The sequence below is a fragment of the Ranitomeya imitator genome, chromosome 2, assembly GCF_032444005.1.
Source record: "Ranitomeya imitator isolate aRanImi1 chromosome 2, aRanImi1.pri, whole genome shotgun sequence".
NCBI lineage: Eukaryota > Metazoa > Chordata > Amphibia > Anura > Dendrobatidae > Ranitomeya > Ranitomeya imitator.
In genome coordinates, this window is record NC_091283.1 from 568,721,249 (window position 1) to 568,736,764 (window position 15,516).

Below are 15,516 nucleotides of genomic sequence, written 5' to 3' on the forward strand. Positions count from 1 at the left end.
GCACTATTGCAGGCCTTCATCTGTGTTCTGTTTGTGTATCCGTGTCCGTTCCTGTCTGTACTCAGGTCTATGTCTGTCCCTGCTCCTTCTTTGTCATTAGTCATTTCCCACTCAGCTGTGTGTACCTCTGCCTTATCTTTCTGCTCTGTTCGCCACTGTCTGTGGCTCTGCTTTTCTCTGCTCAGTTCTACCACAACCTGTGGCTCTGTGTCTCTCAGCTTTTCTCTCAGCTCTGCTCTCTGACCTTGCTCCGCTCTCTGTGGCTTTGCTCTACGGCTCCGCTCCTTGCGGTTCCACCTGGCACCGCTCCTTGCGGTTCTATGTCTTTAGCTCTTGGCTCTGCCTCCAGCGTCTCCGCTCTTGGCTCCGCCTCCAGCATCTCAGCTCTTGGCTCCGCCTCCAGCGTCTCAGCTCTTGGCTCCGCCTCCAGCGTCTCAGCTCTTGGCTCCGCCTCCAGCATCTCAGCTCTTGGCTCCGCCTCCAGCGTCTCAGCTCTTGGCTTCGCCTCCAGCGTCTCCGCTCTAGGCTCCGCCTCCAGCGTCTCCGCTCTTGGCTCCGCCTCCAGCGTCTCCGCTCTTGGCTCCGCCTCCAGCGTCTCCGCTCTAGGCTCCACCTCCAGCGTCTCCGCTCTAGGCTCCGCCTCCAGCGTCTCCGCTCTAGGCTCCGCCTCCAGCGTCTCCGCTCTTGGCTCCGCCTCCAGCGTCTCCGCTCTTGGCTCCGCCTCCAGCGTCTCCGCTCTTGGCTCCGCCTCCAGCGTCTCCGCTCTTGGCTCCGCCTCCTGCGGCTCCGTCCTTGGCTCTGCCTTCTCCTTCTCTACTCTCTGCTCTACCTTCTCCTTCTCTGCTCATAGCTCCACCTTCTACTCGTACTCCGCCTCCTGCGATTCAGCTTTTCTTCCACTCTTGCTCTATCTTAATTCTGCAACTTTCCCTACAGGTCTCTACCTGTTCCTTTATATTCTCCAGTCTGAACAGGTTCTTACCTGTTTCCACACATCCATCTGAATACCAGTTCCTACCAGTGTATCAGTCCTGTCTGCCAGTGTCTGCCTGTATCTCTGTCAAGCCAGTCGCCTGTCAGGGCCTCTGCCATACCCGTCTGTCAGCCAGTGTCACAGCCGTGCCTGCCTGCCCGTGTCTTGTCCCCGGTGGGATCAGCATCCACAGTCCGACTCCACCCTAGAGTGGTACCTGATAGCTTCCTATTGCACAAGTCTGACCTCACCATCAGAGGCTCCAGCGAACACCTAGGAAGCTACTTAGTTACGCCCCTGCCAGGGAAGTTCGGTCTGTGGTCCAGTGGGGCCACACCCCCAGGTGCCCGCGCCAACCAGTCTCGGCGCGAGCGTTACATCCCTAATCCTATCATACCACACTAGAGGTAGCCGTGGAGCGCTCCTGACCAGACATAGGCGCCTCGGGCACAGCCTGAGAAACTAGCTAGCCCTGAAGATAGAAAGATAAGCCTACCATGTCTCAGAGAAATTCCCCAAAGGAAAAGGCAGCCCCCCACATATAATGACTGTGAGTGAAGATGAAAATACAAACACAGAGATGAAATAGATTTTAGCAAAGTGAGGCCCAACTTACTGAATAGACCGAGGATAGGAAAGATAGCTTTGCAGTCAGCACAAAAACCTACAAACAACCACGCAGAGGGCGCAAAAAGACCCTCCGCACCGACTAACGGTACGGAGGTGCTCCCTCTGCGTCTCAGAGCTTCCAGCAAGCAAGAAAAACCAATATAGCAAGCTGGACAGAAAAAATAGCAAACAAAAGTAACACCAGCAAAACTTAGCTTATGCAGGGTAGACAGGCCACAAGAACGATCCAGGAAAGAGCAAGACCAACACTGGAACATTGACTGGAGGCCAGGAACAAAGAACTAGGTGGAGTTAAATAGAGCAGCACCTAACGACTTAACCTCGTCACCTGAGGAAGGAAACTCAGAAGCCGCAGCCCCACTCATATCTACCAGAGGAAGCTCATAGACAGAACCAGCCGAAGTACCACTCATGACCACAGGAGGGAGCTTGACCAAAGAATTCACAACAGTTTTGTCTTTCTTTTCCCCTTTACATCTGGGTGGATCAGAACACGGGTGTGGACATGGACATTCAAGGTCTGTCCTCTTTGATGGATAATCTCACTATAAGTGTACAGAACATTCAAGATTTAGTAGTTCAGAATCCTATGTTAGAACCTAAAATTCCTATTCCTGAGTTGTTTTCTGGAGATAGAGCTAAGTTTCTGAATTTTAAAAATAATTGTAAACTATTTCTGGCTTTGAAACCCTGCTCCTCTGGTGACCCAGTTCAACAAGTTAAGATCATTATTTCTTCATTACGTGGCGACCCTCAAGACTGGGCATTTTCCCTTGCGCCAGGAGATCCTGCATTATGTGATATTGATGCGTTTTTTCTGGCGCTCGGATTGCTTTATGATGAACCTAATTCAGTGGATCAGGCAGAGAAAAATTTGCTGGCTCTGTGTCAGGGTCAGGATGAGGTAGAGATATATTGTCAGAAGTTTAGGAAGTGGTCTGTGCTCACTCAATGGAATGAATGTGCGCTGGCAGCAATTTTCAGAAAGGGTCTCTCTGAAGCCCTTAAGGATGTCATGGTGGGATTTCCTATGCCTGCTGGTCTGAATGAATCTATGTCTTTGGCCATTCAGATCGATCGACGCTTACGTGAGCGTAAAACTGTGCACCATTTGGCGGTATTATCTGAGCATAAACCTGAGCCTATGCAATGTGATAGGACTTTGACCAGAGCTGAACGGCAAGAACACAGACGTCGGAATGGGCTGTGTTTTTACTGTGGTGATTCCACTCATGCTATCTCCGATTGTCCTAAGCGCACCAGGCGTTTCGCTAGGTCTACCACCATTGGTACGGTATAGTCGAAATTTCTTTTGTCCGTTACTTTGATCTGCTCTTTGTCATCCTATTCTGTCATGGCATTTGTGGATTCAGGCGCTGCCCTGAATTTGATGGACTTGGAGTATGCTAGGCGCTGTGGGTTTTTCTTGGAGCCCTTGCAGTATCCTATTCCACTGAGAGGAATTGATGCTACGCCTTTGGCCAAGAATAAGCCTCAGTACTGGACCCAACTGACCATGTGCATGGCTCCTGCGCATCAGGAGGATATTCGCTTTTTGGTGTTGCATAATCTGCATGATGTGGTCGTGTTGGGGTTGCCATGGCTACAAGTCCATAACCCAGTATTGGATTGGAAATCTATGTCTGTGTCCAGCTGGGGTTGTCAGGGGGTACATGGTGATGTTCCAGTTCTGTCTATTTCATCATCCACCCCTTCTGAGGTCCCAGAGTTCTTGTCGGATTACTGGGATGTATTTGATGAGCCCAAGTCCAGTGCCCTACCTCCGCATAGGGATTGCGATTGTGCTATCGATTTGATTCCTGGTAGTAAGTTTCCTAAAGGTCGACTGTTTAATTTGTCTGTGCCTGAGCACGCCGCTATGCGGAGTTACGTAAAGGAATCCTTGGAGAAGGGTCATATTCGCCTGTCGTCGTCGCCATTGGGAGCAGGGTTCTATTTGTGGCCAAGAAGGATGGTTCGTTGAGACCTTGTATTGATTACCGCCTTCTAAATAAAATCACAGTCAAATTTCAGTACCCCTTGCCGCTGCTGTCTGATTTGTTTGCTCGGATTAAGGGGGCTAGTTGGTTCACCAAGATAGATCTTCGTGGTGCGTATAATCTTGTGCGTATTAAACAGGGCGATGAATGGAAAACAGCATTTAATACGCCCGAGGGCCATTTTGAGTACCTGGTTATGCCATTCGGGCTTTCCAATGCTCCATCAGTATTTCAGTCCTTTATGCATGACATCTTCCGAGAGTACCTGGATAAATTCCTGATTGTATACTTGGATGATATTTTGGTCTTCTCGGATGATTGGGAGTCTCACGTGAAGCAGGTTAGAATGGTGTTCCAGGTCCTTCGTGCTAATTCTTTCTTTGTGAAGGGGTCAAAGTGTCTCTTTGGTGTTCAGAAGGTTTCATTTTTGGGTTTCATTTTTTCCCCTTCTACTATCGAGATGGACCCTGTTAAAGTTCAGGCCATTTATGAGTGGACTCAGCCAACATCTCTGAAGAGTCTGCAAAAGTTCCTGGGCTTTGCTAATTTTTATCGTCGCTTCATCAATAATTTTTCTAGTATTGCTAAACCATTGACTGATTTAACCAAGAAGGGTGCTGATGTGGTCAATTGGTCTTCTGCTGCTGTGGAAGCTTTTCAGGAGTTGAAGCGTCGTTTTTCTTCTGCCCCTGTGTTGTGCCAGCCAGATGTTTCGCTCCCGTTCCAGGTCGAGGTTGATGCTTCTGAGATTGGAGCAGGGGCTGTTTTGTCGCAAAGAAGTTCTGATGGCTCGGTGATGAAACCATGTGCCTTCTTTTCCAGGAAGTTTTCGCCTGCTGAGCGTAATTATGATGTTGGCAATCGAGAGTTGCTGGCCATGAAGTGGGCATTCGAGGAGTGGCGTCATTGGCTTGAAGGAGCTAAGCATCGCGTGGTGGTCTTGACTGATCACAAGAACTTGACTTATCTCGAGTCTGCCAAACGGTTGAATCCTAGACAGGCTCGTTGGTCGCTGTTTTTCTCCCGTTTTGACTTTGTGGTTTCGTACCTTCCGGGCTCTAAGAATGTGAAGGCGGATGCCCTTTCTAGGAGTTTTGTGCCCGACTCTCCGGGTTTGCCTGAGCTGGCGGGTATTCTCAAAGAGAGGGTAATTTTGTCTGCCATCTCCCCTGATTTGCGGCGGGTGCTGCAAAAATTTCAGGCTAATAGACCTGACCGTTGCCCAGCGGAGAAACTGTTTGTCCCTGATAAATGGACGAGTAGATTTATCTCTGAGGTTCATTGTTCGGTGTTGGCTGGTCATCCTGGAATCTTTGGTACCAGAGATTTGGTGGCTAGATCCTTTTGGTGGCCGTCTCTGTCGCGGGATGTGTGTTCGTTTGTGCAGTCCTGTGGGATTTGTGCTCGGGCTAAGCCCTGCTGTTCTCGTGCCAGTGGGTTGCTTTTGCCCTTGCCGGTCCCGAAGAGGCCCTGGACACATATCTCTATGGATTTTATTTCGGATATCCCCATCTCTCAAAAGATGTCGTATATAAAGGCACAGATGATTGGCCTCGGGGAGACCAAAACATCCAACACCGCGGAGACACCATCACGTGTTTCTCAACGCAGTGATTCCAGAACACTGCCCCCATCCCTTATGGGAAATATGCAGATGCAAGTAAAGAAGCTGCGGAGACACCATCACGTGTTTCTCGACGCAAGCAGTGAATAGCCAGGCCTTTCCCCGGGAAGGAACAACCACGGGAAGGGCAGCATCCTATGAAGGAAAGCCACCTATGCCAAGCATGGTATCCATCCACAGACAGCTGTTTCGGGGTTTTTGCCCCTCATCAGTGTGGAGTAGGAATCTGGCTATTAGGAGCAGTGCCTAGTAAAAAGGCTATAAAGGCACAGATGATTGGCCTCGGGGAGACCAAAACATCCAACACCGCGGAGACACCATCACGTGTTTCTCAACGCAGTGATTCCAGAACACTGCCCCCATCCCTTATGGGAAATATGCAGATGCAAGTAAAGAAGCTGCGGAGACACCATCACGTGTTTCTCGACGCAAGCAGTGAATAGCCAGGCCTTTCCCCGGGAAGGAACAACCACGGGAAGGGCAGCATCCTATGAAGGAAAGCCACCTATGCCAAGCATGGTATCCATCCACAGACAGCTGTTTCCGAGGCCAATCATCTGTGCCTTTATAGCCTTTTTACTAGGCACTTCTCCTAATAGCCAGATTCCTACTCCACACTGATGAGGGGCAAAAACCCCGAAACAGCTGTCTGTGGATGGATACCATGCTTGGCATAGGTGGCTTTCCTTCATAGGATGCTGCCCTTCCCGTGGTTGTTCCTTCCCGGGGAAAGGCCTGGCTATTCACTGCTTGCGTCGAGAAACACGTGATGGTGTCTCCGCAGCTTCTTTACTTGCATCTGCATATTTCCCATAAGGGATGGGGGCAGTGTTCTGGAATCACTGCGTTGAGAAACACGTGATGGTGTCTCCGCGGTGTTGGATGTTTTGGTCTCCCCGAGGCCAATCATCTGTGCCTTTATAGCCTTTTTACTAGGCACTGCTCCTAATAGCCAGATTCCTACTCCACACTGATGAGGGGCAGAAACCCCGAAACAGCTGTCTGTGGATGGATACCATGCTTGGCATAGGTGGCTTTCCTTCATAGGATGCTGCCCTTCCCGTGGTTGTTCCTTCCCGGGGAAAGGCCTGGCTATTCACTGCTTGCGTCGAGAAACACGTGATGGTGTCTCCGCAGCTTCTTTACTTGCATCTGCATATTTCCCATAAGGGATGGGGGCAGTGTTCTGGAATCACTGCGTTGAGAAACACGTGATGGTGTCTCCGCGGTGTTGGATGTTTTGGTCTCCCCGAGGCCAATCATCTGTGCCTTTATAGCCTTTTTACTAGGCACTGCTCCTAATAGCCAGATTCCTACTCCACACTGATGAGGGGCAAAAACCCCGAAACAGCTGTCTGTGGATGGATACCATGCTTGGCATAGGTGGCTTTCCTTCATAGGATGCTGCCCTTCCCGTGGTTGTTCCTTCCCGGGGAAAGGCCTGGCTATTCACTGCTTGCGTCGAGAAACACGTGATGGTGTCTCCGCAGCTTCTTTACTTGCATCTGCATATTTCCCATAAGGGATGGGGGCAGTGTTCTGGAATCACTGCGTTGAGAAACACGTGATGGTGTCTCCGCGGTGTTGGATGTTTTGGTCTCCCCGAGGCCAATCATCTGTGCCTTTATAGCCTTTTTACTAGGCACTGCTCCTAATAGCCAGATTCCTACTCCACACTGATGAGGGGCAAAAACCCCGAAACAGCTGTCTGTGGATGGATACCATGCTTGGCATAGGTGGCTTTCCTTCATAGGATGCTGCCCTTCACGTGGTTGTTCCTTCCCGGGGAAAGGCCTGGCTATTCACTGCTTGCGTCGAGAAACACGTGATGGTGTCTCCGCAGCTTCTTTACTTGCATCTCAAAAGATGTCGGTCATTTGGGTGGTTTGTGATCGCTTCTCTAAGATGGTCCATTTGGTACCCTTGTCTAAATTGCCTTCCTCCTCTGATTTGGTGCCATTGTTTTTCCAACATGTGGTTCGTTTACATGGCATTCCGGAGAACATCGTTTCTGACAGAGGTTCCCAGTTTGTTTCGAGGTTTTGGCGAGCCTTTTGTGCTAGGATGGGCATTGATTTGTCTTTTTCCTCGGCTTTCCATCCTCAGACAAATGGCCAAACTGAACGAACCAATCAGACCTTGGAAACATATCTGAGATGTTTTGTTTCTGCTGATCAGGATGATTGGGTGTCCTTTTTGCCTTTGGCTGAGTTCGCCCTTAATAATCGGGCCAGCTCGGCTACTTTGGTTTCGCCGTTTTTCTGCAATTCTGGTTTCCATCCTCGTTTCTCTTCAGGGCAGGTTGAGTCTTCGGACTGTCCTGGTGTGGATACTGTGGTGGATAGGTTGCAGCAGATTTGGACTCATGTAGTGGACAATTTGACATTTTCCCCGGAGAAGGCTCAACGTTTCGCTAACCGCAGGCGCTGTGTGGGTCCCCGACTTCGTGTTGGGGATTTGGTTTGGTTGTCGTCTCGTTATATTCCTATGAAAGTTTCCTCTCCTAAGTTTAAGCCTCGTTTCATTGGTCCGTATAGGATTTCTGAGGTTCTTAATCCTGTGTCTTTTCGTTTGACCCTTCCAGCTTCTTTTTCCATCCATAATGTATTCCATAGGTCATTGTTGAGGAGATACGTGGCACCTGTGGTTCCATCTGTTGATCCTCCTGCCCCGGTTTTGGTTGAGGGGGAGTTGGAGTATATAGTGGAGAAGATTTTGGATTCTCGTATTTCGAGACGGAAACTCCAGTACCTGGTTAAGTGGAAGGGTTCTGGTCAGGAAGATAATTCCTGGGTCTTTGCCTCTGATGCTCATGCTGCCGATCTGGTTCGTGCCTTTCATTTGGCTCATCCTGGTCGGCCTGGGGGCTCTGGTGAGGGTTCGGTGACCCCTCCTCAAGGGGGGGTACTGTTGTGAATTCTGTGGTCAAGCTCCCTCCTGTGGTCATGAGTGGTACTTCGGCTGGTTCTGTCCATAAGCTTCCTCTGGTGGATGTGAGTGGGGCTGCGGCTTCTGAGTTTCCTTCCTCAGGTGACGAAGTTAAGTCGTTAGGTGCTGCTCTATTTAACTCCACCTAGTTCTTTGTTCCTGGCCTCCAGTCAATGTTCCAGTATTGGTCTTGCTCTCTCCTGGATCGTCCTTGTGGCCAGCCTAAGCTAAGTTCTGCTTGTGTTTCTTGGTTATCAGCTTGCTATTTTGGTTTGTCTTGCTTGCTGGAAGCTCTGGGATGCAGAGGAAGCACCTCCGTACCGTTAGTCGGTGCGGAGGGTCTTTTTGCGCCCTCTGCGTGGTTGTTTGTAGGTTTTTGTGCTGACTGCAAAGCTATCTTTCCTATCCTCGGTCTATTCAGTAAGTCGGGCCTCACTTTGCTAAAATCTATTTCATCTCTGTGTTTGTATTTTCATCTTTACTCACAGTCATTATATGTGGGGGGCTGCCTTTTCCTTTGGGGAATTTCTCTGAGGCAAGGTATGCTTATTTTTCTATCTTCAGGGCTAGCTAGTTTCTCAGGCTGTGCCCGAGGCGCCTAGGTCTGGTCAGGAGCGCTCCACGGCTACCTCTAGTGTGGTGTGATAGGATTAGGGATTGCGGTCAGCAGAGTTCCCACGTCTCAGAGCTCGTCCTATGTTATTAGTAACTATCAGGTCACTTTGTGTGCTCTTAACCACCAGGTCCATTGTGGTTCTGAATCACCAGTTCATAACAGAAGACGCCGGGAAGAAATACCCGATGGGCGCCGCCATGTTGGGGCGGGGCCATTGGGTCGCGACCTCCCAGAAGGCTCAGCGACGCAGGAGACACGACCGCGCATGCGCAAAGAAACCAGACGCCGCGACCCAGCAAAGGAAGAAGCAGAGCGGCGAGGGACAGGGTCGTGAGTGCACCGAGGGATAGGAGAAGGCAGGTAAGTATGTACGGACGTAACAACACCACACAGTGCGCCATACAGTATTACGGGCACCTCATAGTCGTCCATACAGTATTATGGTTAATCACATAGTCCTCCATCATCCATGTAGTACAATTCACAATGCACCCATAGTTCTTCATATAGTATAATGTATTCCCCATAGTCCTGGATACCGTATAATGCAGCCCATATATAGTATAATCATGCCACGCCAGAGTATAATGCAGCCACCCCACAGAATATATTGCAGCCCCCCGAGTATAATGTAACCCCCCAGAGAATATAATGCAGCCCCCTCATATAGTATAATGCAGCCCCTGCATATATAATATATGGTAGCCCCTGATAGAGCATAATGCAGCATAGACCCTCCATAGAATGTAATACAGCCCCCGATAGAATGTAATACAGCCCTCCCACATAGAATGTAATACAGCCCTCCCCCATAGAATGTAATACAGCCCTCCCCAATAGAATGTAATACAGCTCCCCTATAGAATGTAATGCAGGCAGCCCCCATAGAATGTAAGGCAGCACAGCCCCCATAGAATGTAATGCAGCAGAGCCCCCGTAGAATGTAATGCAGCACAGCCCCCCCATAGAATGTAATGCAGCACAGCCCCCATAGAATGTAATGCAGCACAGCCCCCATAGAATGTAATGAGCACAGCCCCCATAGAATGTAATGCAGCACAGCCCCCATAGAATGTAATACAGCACAGCTCCCATAGAATGTAATACAGCAGAGCCCCCATAGAATGTAATGCAGCACAGCCCCCATAGAATGTAATGCAGCCAGCCCCCATAGAATGTAATGCAGCACAGCCTCCATAGAATGTAATGCAGCACAGCCCCCATAGAATGTAATACAGCACAGCCCCCATAGAATGTAATACAGCACAGCCTCCATAGAATGTAATGCAGCGCAGCCCCCATAGAATGTAATGCAGCCAGCCCCCATAGAATGTAATGCAGCACAGCCCCCATAGAATGTAATGCAGTAGAGCCCCCATAGAATGTAATACAGTCAGCCCCAGGTTCTCCAGGTTTCCTCTCCATTGCTTGAATCTTAAAGCTCTCGTTTAGTAGTTGTTGAAAACAACACTGCATTAGGCCTACAAGTTGGGTCTGGGTTGTAGAGACGGTGTCTTCCGCTCCAAGGTGTTCTCCAGGTTTCCTCTCCATTGCTTGAATCTTAAAGCTCTCGTTTAGTAGTTGTTGAAAACAACACTGCATTAGGCCTACAAGTTGGGTCTGGGTTGTAGAGGCGGTGTCTTCCGCTCCAAGGTGTTCTCCAGGTTTCCTCTCCATTGCTTGAATCTTAAAGGGACTCTGTCACCTGAATTTGGCGGGACTGGTTTTGGGTCATATGGGCGGAATTTTCGGGTGTTTGATTCACCCTTTCTTTACCCGCTGGCTGCATGCTGGCTGCAATATTGGATTGAAGTTCATTCTCTGTCCTCCATAGTACACGCCTGCGCAAAGCAATCTTGCCTTGTGCAGGCATGTACTACGGAGGACAGAGAATGAACTTCAATCCAATATTGCAGCCAGCATGCAGCCAGCGGGTAAGAAAAGGGTGAATCAAACACCCGAAAACTCCGCCCATATGACCCAAAACCAGTCCCGCCAAATTCAGGTGACAGGTTCCCTTTAAAGCTCTCGTTTAGTAGTTGTTGAAAACAACACTGCATTAGGCCTACAAGTTGGGTCTGGGTTGTAGAGACGGTGTCTTCCGCTCCAAGGTGTTCTCCAGGTTTCCTCTCCATTGCTTGAATCTTAAAGCTCTCGTTTAGTAGTTGTTGAAAACAACACTGCATTAGGCCTACAAGTTGGGTCTGGGTTGTAGAGGCGGTGTCTTCCGCTCCAAGGTGTTCTCCAGGTTTCCTCTCCATTGCTTGAATCTTCCGGCTCTCGTTTAGTAGTTGTTGAAAACAACACTGCATTAGGCCTACAAGTTGGGTCTGGGTTGTAGAGACGGTGTCTTCTGCTCCAAGGTGTTCTCCAGGTTTCCTCTCCATTGCTTGAATCTTAAAGCTCTCGTTTAGTAGTTGTTGAAAACAACACTGCATTCGGCCTACAAGTTGGGTCTGGGGTGTAGAGACGGTGTGTTCCACTCCAAGGTGTTCCCCAGGTTGCCTCTCCATTGCTTCAATCTTCCGGCTCTCGTTTAGTAGTTGTTGAAAACAACATTGCATTCGGCCTACAAGTTGGGTCTGTGGTGTAGAGACGGTGTGTTCCACTCCAAGGTGTTCCCCAGGTTGCCTCTCCATTGCTTCAATCTTAAAGCTCTTGTTTAGTAGTTGTTGAAAACAACACTGCATTAGGCCTACAAGTTGGGTCTGGGTTGTAGAGACGGTGTCTTCCACTCCAAGGTGTTCTCCAGGTTTCCTCTCCATTGCTTCAATCATCATGCTCGTCTTAAGTAGTTGTTGAAACAACACTACATTAGGCCTACAAGTTGGGTCTGGGTCGTAGAGACGGTGTCTGCCGCTCCAAGGTGTTCTCCAGGTTGCCACATAATCGAAGCTGCATAGAGCCTATTTTGTAATTTTACGCCTACAAAGTCTTTCTGCGGTCCCTCCTTTCAATTGTCCTCCACTGAGCACAACAATGCAGAACGTGTACCCATGTAACCTTTTTTAAACCAGCGTCGAGCCAACTTTGTGGTTTAAGGCCTACTTGTAGTGTCTGGCTGCGCCACTCAATACAGCTATCCTCTTTACAAAAAATGACCTACAATTATCTGGTTTTCAGCCTATCGGAATTTTAAAACTGCAGTGGGCCTACTAGTTGGGTTGGGGCCTTCTATCTGTGTCTGCCGCTCCATGCTGTTCTCCTACAGTGAACAAAGCTGTGCCGCCTGTTTACTACTCTTGCCAATTTTGAACTGCATTTAGACTACTTACAGATTTGGGCCTACTCTCTGTGTCAGCCTCTCATTCCAGTTGTCGTCCACTGAACAAAACAATGCCCCCTGGTTAGTCCTGTTACCAATTTTGAACTGCATTTAGCCCACTTTATTCTTTGGGCCTATATCTGTGTTTCCTCTTCATCCTGCCCATTGCCCAGCCAGTGATAGATGAGTCTGCTGGTACATTGACCCATAACGCAACATTCCCCGTGCACGCTACACTGCAAGATTGTGACCCTGCTGAAAGTCAGGTCCCCCTTCCCGCATACCATACCACCTTACACGGGGACAAAGAGGAAGGTGCAGATGAAGGTGCAGGTTCCTTCATCAGGTGGGGGGAAGAATACTCTTTGGCGACGACACTGGCACAGGGCCCCTCATAGTACGCAAAAGTGTTGCTGCCGGTGGGAGGCGCCCCCGCCGTGCAAACACACCGCTGTACTTTGAGGGGCCCTGTGCCAGTGCCAATGCCAACGAGGGGGCCCCCCCTGCTTGCTCAGGATCACAGCACTTGCAAAGTTGAAATACTTATCTCTCCCTGCTCCACTGCCGTGACGCTGTCCAGATTTACTGGGCCCACTAATTACTTGAACCAGCCCTACCCCCCACAACTTTAGCCAAATGACCCCCAATTTCAAATGCCTTACAATTATTATAAGCTAAATTAAGATTGACAAGCTTCAGTAACAAGAATAGATGTTTTTGCCATTAAAATGGGCTCTGTACATGTTTTCCTGGCCTCTACTCACTGCCGACTATGCTCCCCCATTGACTTGCATTGGGTTTCGTGTTTCGGTCGATCCCCGACTTTTCGCGATAATCGGCCGATTCCACTCGACTCGACTTTTGAGATAGTCGGGTTTCGCGAAACCCAACTCCACTCTAAAAAGGTCAAGGTCGCTCAACCCTAGTCTTGAGCATCCTCCTCACTCTCTCCATCTTGATCTGTATCAGACACATCTGTACATTCTTCCACATCATCTTCTGAATCAATGTCACTTTCTTCCCCTAAATCTTCTAGCTGTAAGGGGTCTGTCTCATCATCAAGCAGTATATTTTGCACTTGCTCAACATGAAGGGCATTGGACAAGTCAAATATTCTCCTCGCTATTTCATAAGAAAAGCAGAAGCAAGAGAGAGAATATGTGTTAGGGCGCAATGTGCCTGAGAAGCACACTCTTATTTCTAATAAAAGCTTCTATGACAAATCCACAAATTTAGCACTAGCTATTCATAAAACAAGCTAAAAAAAATATTGGGATGAATAAAAACAGCAAATTCTAATCGTCAAAGGTGTGACGCATTCAGGGGCAATGAGCCTGAGAAGCCAAAACACTGATATCTGATCTCCTGCAGCTCTGCAGCACAAGAGGCTTCTCAGGTTTCACACAGCCTTTAAAGTTATGAAGGTACTGGGAGGATGGTGTTTCCCAGACAAACCACTGAAAATAGAGAAATGAAACAAAGTGCGCTGCGCCTGTCAGATCAGTTGCCCCTGACGGAGGGTTAAATGCATATAGCGTATGAGAACATGATGCGGGGAACCTGATTATGGTTTAAGTTTTTTCAATGGGCAACACAGGGATACTTAGGTTAATGCGTTGAGGCAGTAGGCCAGTCTAAACAAATGCGTTTTTAGGGCATGCTTAAAACTGTGGGGATTGGGGATTAATTGTATTAACCTGGGTAGTGCACTCCAAAGAATTGGTGCAGCATTTGAAAAGTCTCGGAGACAGGAGTGGGGAGGTTGTGATTATTGAGGATGCTAACCTCAGGTCATTAGCAGAACGGAGTGCACGGGTAGGGTGGTAGGCTGAGACCAGGGAGGAGATGTAGGGTGGTGCTGAGCCATGGAGAGCTTTGTGGATAAGGGTAATAAGTTTGTACTGGATTCTGGAGTGGATGTGGAGCGCCCCCAGACACAGGGCCACGCGTTTCGGTACCGGGCCTCTCTGGTTCGGTTCTGAGGCTGTCACGGTGGCTAGACCCGGTCTGCGACCCTGCTAAGGGGTGTCCAATGAAAGTAGTAAAGCAGTCTTTCAGGGGTTCGTGACGCCACCTGTGGTGTTCGGTCAGGGTGACCGACGCTGCTATGGGGTCCACTGGGGTGATGGAATGGCAGCTGGATGGTATACCTTCCCACAGGTGAAGTATGTCCCCAGGGCTTCCCAGTAAGGTGGATGGTGATGGTGAGAGGTACAGTCAATAACGAGGACACAAGGTTGTAGTCTCTTTACTTCTTTACTGAAGGCTTCAGGATCCTCAATCCAGAGTACGTTTAACAGGGCTCTCAGAGACCGGCCGGTCCGATGGGCACATCCAGAGTTTCCTTCGCAGATGGAAATCGTTGCCTACCACTAGCGCCTGTGTGTTGTAGTCCTACCCTGCTGAGCATTCGGAATAGTCCTCACAACTGCTGTTCTCGTTCGTTCGTTCTCTACAGCTCTCTCTCTCGTTCTTTGGTTCCAGATGTTACTAGTTTCTAACATCCCCCAGGTATGTTATGGCTAGGACGCCACCCGTGTGACGGGAAGGCTTGAAGGTCTTCCGGGACCCTAGAGATGCCCCTCTCCCAATGTTGCCCCCTATGTCTTCGTAGGTATAGTAAGGTAGACAGCCAACCTATGATTAACTGTCCAGCGGAGTTTGAAGTAAGGTCTGAAGTCAGTTACTCCTACGGTGTTCCGGCCACCGACTACGCACCTCAGTAAGATGTTGCCTCTCTCTCTCTCGGCACGACTCTTACTGGCTCTCCTTTGTGCTTGATCTCGTTTACACGGTTCCACTATATTCTTCCCTTCATGTCTCTTTCTTAGGATACCGCCGCAAGGTGTGCAGGCGCGGTTCCGTTCCGTTCTGTTCTGTTCGCTAGGCACCTGCCAGGTTCCCACGCCCGACAGGGGCCCCCCTGTGCCTTCTCCCTGCAACACCCCCTGCCACGGGATGTTGCCTGAATCCAACCCAGTCAGCTTCTGACTAACTTCCTCCCCAGCCCCTAGTTTTACCAGTGTGAGGAGTGGCCCAATAAATAAAGCCTTTTTCTCCCCCTAGTGGCCGGAGTGTGAAGTGTAATGTGTTCTGGTGATACCTGGTCAGGAGAACTTCTTAGTGCCATCAGACGTACCGCTACTCCCCTTAGCGGCAGAGTGCCATACTGCAATGACCAGGTCTCTGGGGTGCTGCAGATGGCTAACCAGTGTAACGACTGGCACAAGGTAGAGGAATCGGAGTAACGGTTGGTGAGGAATATGATCCTGGCTGCAGCATTCAAGACAGATTAGAGTGGGGAGAGTTTGGTAAGAGGGAGGCCGATTAATAGAGAGTTACAATAGTCCAGACGAGAATGAATAAGAGAAACAGTAAGTTTTTGCAGAGTCGAAAGTAAGAAAAGGTCGAGTTCTAGAAATGTTTTTGAGGTGCAGATAACAAGAGCGAGCCAGTGATCGGATGTGGGGGGTGAATGAA